This window comes from Schistocerca serialis, chromosome 4, assembly GCF_023864345.2.
Source record: "Schistocerca serialis cubense isolate TAMUIC-IGC-003099 chromosome 4, iqSchSeri2.2, whole genome shotgun sequence".
NCBI classification, from domain to species: Eukaryota; Metazoa; Arthropoda; class Insecta; order Orthoptera; family Acrididae; genus Schistocerca; species Schistocerca serialis.
Window position 1 is genome coordinate 833,792,439 of NC_064641.1, and position 8,001 is coordinate 833,800,439.

The following is an 8,001-nucleotide window of genomic DNA, read 5'->3' on the forward strand; positions in this document are numbered from 1 at the left end:
AATATTCTTTTATTCAATGAAAATATTCTTAGAAGGCTTGTATTTGTCTGCAGGTTCCAAATCAGGAAATATACTAAAAGACTTCATTACTAATGACTAGTGCTACGATAACTGGATGCACAGCATGTGCAATAAAGAGTAAAAATGGCTGAAGTGCTTTTGGTTAAGTAAGTAGTTCTCACGAGGAAACTGCCAGTGTGTCCGGAACTGAAAATGTACAATCATTACGTTTTTTGATCTATGGCAGTTACACATGAATTTTTAATGCTAAACTATTTAAAAAATTTGACGTGCTTATTTACCCAGTTTTGCTTGCGAGAGAACTGAGAAAGATAGAAAAATAAACAGATGTAACAGGGGAACAGACTGAACTGAAAGACAAAATTGCACTAATGAACCTAAACATTTTGTGTTTAAAACACTGTTTTAATGTTTCATATTGACTGAGCCTAATACCCCAAATGAATCTGTTCAAACTGTCACTTCCCGTAAAAGCCTAAGAACTTATATTGTGACTTCTATCCATCGCTAGATTGAATTCTGCCTGACGGCGTTGCGGGTACGTGACACAGTAAGGAAAGTACGGGGTGATCAAAAAGTCAGTATAAAGTTGGAAACTGAATAAATCACGGAATAATGTAGATATACAGGTACAAATTGACACACATGCTTGGAATGACGTGGGGTTTTATTAGAACCAAAAAATACAAACGTTCAAAAAATGCCCGACAGATGGCGCTTCATCTGATCAGAATAGCAATAACTAGCATAACAAAGTAAGACAAAGCAAAGATGATGTTCTTTACAGGAAATGCTCAACATGTCCACCATCATTCCTCAACAATAGCTGTAGTCGAGGAATAATGTTGTGAACAGCATGTCCAGAGTTATGGTGAGGCATTGGCGTGGGATGTTGTCTTTCAGCATCCCTAGAGATGTCGGTCGACCACGATGCACTTGCGACTTCAGGTAACCCCAAAGCCAATAATCGCAACGGACTGAGGTCCGGTGACCTGGGAGGCCAAGCATGAGGAAAGTGGCGGCTGAGCACACGATCATCACCAAACGACGCGCGCAAGAGATCTTTCACGCGTCTAGCTATATGGTTTTTTGTTCTAATAAAACCTCATGTCATCCCAAGCATGTGTGTCAATTTTTACCTATCTACATTATTCCGTGGTTTATTAAGTTTTCAAATTTATACTTTCTTTTTGATCACCCGGTACATTCTAAGGAAAAAAAAAAAAGAAAAAAAGGATGCGCTACGAAAGAATTATCTCAATGGAAAGAAAATAGTTAAATGTGATGTACATGTACAGACAAAAAGAATAAAAAACGATTACAATTTCAGAAAGAAATGGATGATTTATTCAAGAGAAAGAGCGTCAGAAATCGAGCAAGTCAATAACGTGTTGGTCCACGTCTGGCCCTTACGCAGGGATCTATTCGGCTTGGCATTCACAGAGTTAGTGGATGTCCTCCTGAGGGATATCGTGCCAACTTTAGTCCAATGGGCGCGTTAGATGGCCAAAATCCAAAGATATTAAAAGAGCTGAGCCCATAACAATCCTAACGTTCTCAACTGGGGTGAGATCTGGCGACCTTGCTGGCCATGGTAGGGTTTGTCTAAATGAAGACAAGCAGTAGAAACTCTCGCCTTGGAGTATCGTAAACGTACTGCTGTGCTGTAAGGGAACCGCGGATGACAACCAAGGGGCTCCTGCTACGAAAGGAAATCGTACCGCAGGCTGGTTGTCAGGATACAGTCAGGTTGGTATTCCACCTCTGTTTGGGGCGTCTCGAGAAAAGTCTTCACTGGTCACGGATGCTCAGTTCGAAGCGGAACTCATCATTGAAGACAATCCTACTCCAGTCACTGAGGTTCCTGGCCAAAGATGTGTTTGGAGATGCCCCATGCAGGCGTAGAATACCACCCTGATTGTCGCCTGCTATACAGCCCAACAACCAGGAGTTATGGTCTGCGGTGTCATTTCTTTTCGTAGCAGGACACTTCTGGCTGTTCTGCGGCACTCTTTATGGCACAGATTTGCGGTGACGGTATTCCACTCATTGTTTTGTTTCCCTTTAAGGCAAGCCATCCTGGGCATACATTTCAGCATGACAATGCCTGGTCGCACACGGCGAGATTGTCTACTGCTTGCCTCTGAACTCGCCAAACTCTATCTTGGCTGCAAGGTCGATGGATTTTTCCCGAATTGAGAACGTTTGGAGCATTGTGGGCCGGGCCCTCCAACCAGCTTGGGATTTTGACGTCTAACGCACGAATTGGGCAGAATTTGGTACGATATCTAGCAGGAAGGCAACTAACCTATCGATACCAAGCCGAATATCTGTTTGCATCAGGTGGACCAACGCATTATTGTCTTGCTCAGTTTGTGAAGCTATTTCTCTTGAATAAATCATCCAGTATCTCTGAAACTGAGATTATTTGTTTGTTTGTGCAAGCACGTGACATCCACCGATTTCCGTCCTATTCGGGTGATTCCTTCATGGTGTGTCGTTTTTCTTTCCTTTTTTTCCCTTACAGTAGATATAAGCAGAGCAGAAACGAATGAGGAATCTTTCTAGCTACTATGCGGACTCCAAATTACTAAATCCACACATATATACTTTGACAAAGCGGTGACTGTTATGGCCTGGTTCCTGGAATACAGCTAATACAAGAGGTGACTGTTATGTCTTAGTTCCTGGATTACAGCTAATACTATCCACTAACTTATCAACGTACATCACAAACTGCAGCGGTCCTCTTCCACTCCCTTGCGTTTTGCCGGACATTACTTCAGTGACTGCGTACGTCTCTTCGTCCAGGATTACGTGTTGCCTTTTGCCCGCAGGGAAATCTTCGATCCAGTCGTAAGCCTGGCTAGCTGTTCCACAGGTATGTATTTTCTTTAGAAGGAGTTGGTTTGGTACTGAAGAAAAAGCATTTCAACACTATATAAAAACCTAATAAACTTGATTACCTCCGTCCGTGGCCTTTTCAAGATTAATACCTAATATGGAAGGTAATTACTAACAACGAGACAATTATTCAGGCATCACATTTGAAATATCTGGGTTGTAACAGGTGCTACAATTATGGTATTAATGCAAACGAAAAACCGCACACATTTCTAATAGTAAGTGAAGCAGTAAACACAACAACTTACTGCAAAACCCGAAGAGAAACAGAAATCCAGCTTCATAAAACTATATCGATGTCATTACTATTGTATATGTTATAGTAGATGTGGAATTTTCAGGGAAGGTGTATCATCACTGACCTCTTAAGTGAAATTGGGCTATTGATTCGGGTTTTGGCAAATAATACACTTTCACTAGGGATAGTGCACCATCGCTAATGAAGGCATACCTTCACTGCCAAGAGGTAAGGAATGTGAACCATGGTTGCAATAACAAAATAACATAGTCAAATTTCGAAAGTTGCATTTTATGAGATGCAGTTTTGAAAAGATAGTTGTATTACATAAAATTGATTTATTGCAGCAAGGACGGGCACCACGGCACTTAGAGTCGCACAACACGTTTTTCTTTTGCAGAAGCGTCTCAGAGTCTTACATTTGTACTGGCAGTTGCATCTGAAGAGTCCCTGGACGCTTCCCGTCGACTGAGACGTCGCAGCTGTTTTCTCTGCTGGAACTTCCTTCTCTAACATTATTCTGAGAGGATAGGTACTGAGATAGGATCTTAAACAAAATGTTGACACAATCGTAGCCGCAGTTGCGTATTGTATCTTCCCTTCCCGAAATATGTAAAAACAATCAATTTATTACCTTGCGAAAAGGTGGCTCAGCACACCTTCCCTAATCCCGATTGGATAGAAGCCATCAGCCATTAACTGTTGGTTCGAGGACGACACCCATGATCGACCTCGCATCTCCTCTTCCCTGATCGAAATCGATAACTCGCAGTGTACATCCTTTTTTCACTGGTCGCAAACCAGAATGTGAATACTGCTGCATTCTTTGTGCTTCTTCCTCTAAACACTTGAATGCCTCAATCCTGCGTTTTTAATAGCTCGAGTTGTCGAGATCACTCAGCCAGTATTCATTATTACCTGGAACACATTCTTTCTCTCTGTTCTCAATCCCTGTTCCTGTTTGTATGTTATCCTCTTGCACTGGAGATTTGCTATGATCTCACTGCTACCGTTCGCTTCATTAATTATAGTTTCAATGTCGTCCTCAGAGGGAATGAGTGACAATGCTTCTGTAGGTAAACTTGATGAAGACGAACCATGCTTAGGAGGGCATCCAAACACGCTTCTTGCGGGGATCTTTAATTCCAAAATGTACAGCGCTGTTCTTCATTAACTCCACAGACCTTAGTCCTCCGCTCCACTCCTCGGTGTTGTGCTGCTGCTTCCATGTAGTTAGCGTATTTTCAATGTCTTGATTTGTTCGCTCTATGCTCCCGTGGCTCTGGTTGTATCTAGGCTTACTGTGCACAGTCTTAAAATTTGCATTATCTTAATATTCAGCCATAGTTCAGTTAAGCTATTCATTATTTTGTTAATAAACTCTCAACCATTGACTGACTGCAACTTTTAGGGAGCGCCTAACAATGTAAAAATATCATTAACGTTATCGCATACCTCCTCAGCTGCTTTGGACTTCAGTGGCTTGAGAACAACGAATTTAATGAAAAGGGCCTGATAAACCATTACGAATTTATAGTCTCCATCGGGTTGTGGTTCAAATCCGATGAGATCAGCTTGACATCTTGAATTTAACTCTTTGAACAGCATAGACTAAGTACTATTTCTTTCTCCTGAGCTTTTTGTTTTTTGTAAACAAGGATCAGATAAGTTCAGATAAATCTGGGCATCTCTGTATGTTATATTATGGAACTTCGACCTTAAGCATTGTGTCATTCGAGCGCATCCACAGTGGCCATTCGTTACACGAGCATCATGTAGAATATCATACAGTTCATCGCCATAAACGTAGTACTAAATCTTCCCTTCTACAATAAAAGTGTGTTAATTTCGTTACTCCATTCACCTCGAGCACATTGCAACTCTTAAAAAACATGCAATCGTTGCCGTCCCTATTTCTTCCAGATATATTTATAACCATTTTTAGGCTGCTCCCTCGATCACATCAAAACTTCACTTAGAACAATGTTCTTTTATTGGAAGATGACAGTGTAAAGTTCCAAATTTTGATCGATGATGTAGTAGCCGAAAAGTCCTTAACAATAAAGATTTTATACACATAATTTATCGATATTTAATTGGCGATTTCTTTATGATCTCCAGCCAATTGCATTATCTGATTCGAACAAACCCAGGTTTCTTAACTAGTTTTACTATACTCGTCCCAATCCTGCTATTTTGACATACACACATCAAGAAAAGCTTTGCATCACTCCGGTTCCCAGAACTCCTGAAGATAGACAGTGACTATGGATATTGTATCACAGACACAGTCCGTTTGACTGTTCAGAGATGTCACTAAACCCGCCCAAAGATGTAAACAACCATGTATTAGCAGGAAGGATGTACATAGCTCGTGTTGTCTCCAGTTCAACCATGCCTAGACGGTCAACACAGCGGTTCGACCACGTCCGCATCGTTACTTCGTGACAGGAAGCGCTCTCAACAAGGGAAGTGTCCAGGCGTTTCGGAGTGAACCAAATCGATGTTGTTCGGACATGGAGGAGGTACAGAGAGACAGAACTGTCGATGATATGCCTTGCTCTGGCCGTCCAAGGGCTACTACTGCAGTGGATGACCGCTACCTACGGATTGTGGCTCGGAGGAACCCTGACAGCAACGCCACCATGTTGAATAATGCTTTTCGTGCAGCCACAGGACGTCGTGGTACGACTCGAACTGTGCGCGATATGCTGCATGATGCGCAACTTTACTCCCGGCGTTCATGGTGAGTCCATCTTTTCAACCACGACACCATGCATCGCGGTACAGATGGACCCAGCAACATTCCGAAAGGACCGATCAGGATTGGCATCACGTTCTCTTCACCGATTGTGTTGTAGGGGAGTGATGACCTGAGATGTTAAGTCCCATAGTGCTCAGAGCCATTTGAACCATTTGAACCTCTGTTCCGTAATGACTACCGCTACATTCACTACAATATTACTTGTGTCTATGTTGATCTACAAGTGGCCGGAATGGTATACAAATTTTGTAGAATTGGAGTTCCAGGAAATCCCATATCACCCTCAACCGTTTTCGGTGCCAGTGTTGGGGTTGCGTCATTGTATGCACCCATTGCTCGACAAAGCAACTGTTACCGAACGGATGCAGCTTCCATTACTGCCACCCCCTCCTCCATCCTAAGCTCCCTCTCTCTGGGAGATCCACATGAATCGCCTACAATATCCTCCCCTTAGTGCTGACACACTACTGGCTGGACGCTCACGTCCTCTGATCGTTCTCTACGTAGATGGTGATCCGCACTTCGGTGAATTGTCGGCAAAATTCTGACACCCACCGCGTCCTCTTCGGCACCTCTACATGCATCAGTCACAGATTCGTTTACTCTTACAGTATGTTCTATGTATTTGTTACGATATCTACTAGATACCCTAGTAGCCACGTGGTTTGTCTTAACAAAATCCCTTAGTGACCGCATTTCCGTAATATAGATTCGCATATCTTTGTAAGCAAGGCTCTATAGTGTGACACCTTGAGCATCAATTTTTGTGTTCCAGCGCCCACAGCAAAAGGAAGCCTTCTAATTCCGTTACCACCATGTAAACAAGATAGCAGTCATTCTGTTCTGTGGTCACGATGGCTAAACATAGGTCGCTGCGTACTGCGTTTCTATCAGCTTACATTAGAACCTTAGAGTTTTTGTAGAGACATGTCCTGAACGAATCAAAGTGTCTTGTCAGGGAACACCAATTTACTAGAGGCGAGCCCTTCCGCGCCATACGGAGGCAGTCACAATGAAATTGTAATACTCTCTCTCGTGCTGATAAACTCAAGGAAAAAGAAATCGCAAAACCAAAAAAATAATTATTTTAGAGTAATGAAATTTTGGGAATACATTAGCCTAGGTAACATATTTCAGTGATTAACATTGAAAGGTCACAGGTTAATGTACGAGGTGCATTCAAGTTCTAAGGCCTCCGATTTTTTTTCTCCGGACTGGAAAAAGATAGAAACATGCGCATTGTTTTAAAATGAGGCCGCATTCATTGTCAATACGTCCCAGAGATGGCAGCACCGTACGGCAGATGGAATTTTACCGCCAGCGGCGAGAATGAGAACTGTTTCAAATACTTAAAATGGCGACGTTTTCCTTACTTGAACAGCGTGCAATCATTCGTTTTCTGAAATTGCGTGATGTGAAACCAATTGAAATTCATCGACAGTTGAAGGAGACATGTGGTGATGGAGTTATGGATGTGTCGAAAGTGCGTTCGTGGGTGCGACAGTTTAATGAAGGCAGAACATCGTGTGACAACAAACCGAAACAACCTCGGGCTCCCACAAGCCAGTCTGACGACATGATCGAGAAAGTGGAGAGAATTGTTTTGGGGGATCGCTGAATGATTGTTGAACAGATCGCCTCCAGAGTTGGCATTTCTGTGGGTTCTGTGCACACAGTCCTGCATGACGACCTGAAGATGCGAGAAGTGTCATCCAGGTGGGTGCCACGAATGCTGACGGACGACCACATGGCTGCCCGTGTGGCATGTTCCCAAGCAATGTTGACGCGCAACGACAGCATGAATGGGACTTTCTTTTCGTCGGTCGTGACAATGGATGAGACGTGGATGCCATTTTTCAATCCAGAAACAAAGCGCCAGTCAGCTCAATGGAAGCACACAGATTCACCGCCACCAAAAAAATTTCGGGTAACCGCCAGTGCTGAAAAAATGGTGTCCATGTTCTGGGACAGCGAGGGCGTAATCCTTACCCATTGCGTTCCAAAGGGCACTACGGTAACAGGTGCATCCTACGAAAATGTTTTGAAGAACAAATTCCTTCCTGCACTGCAACAA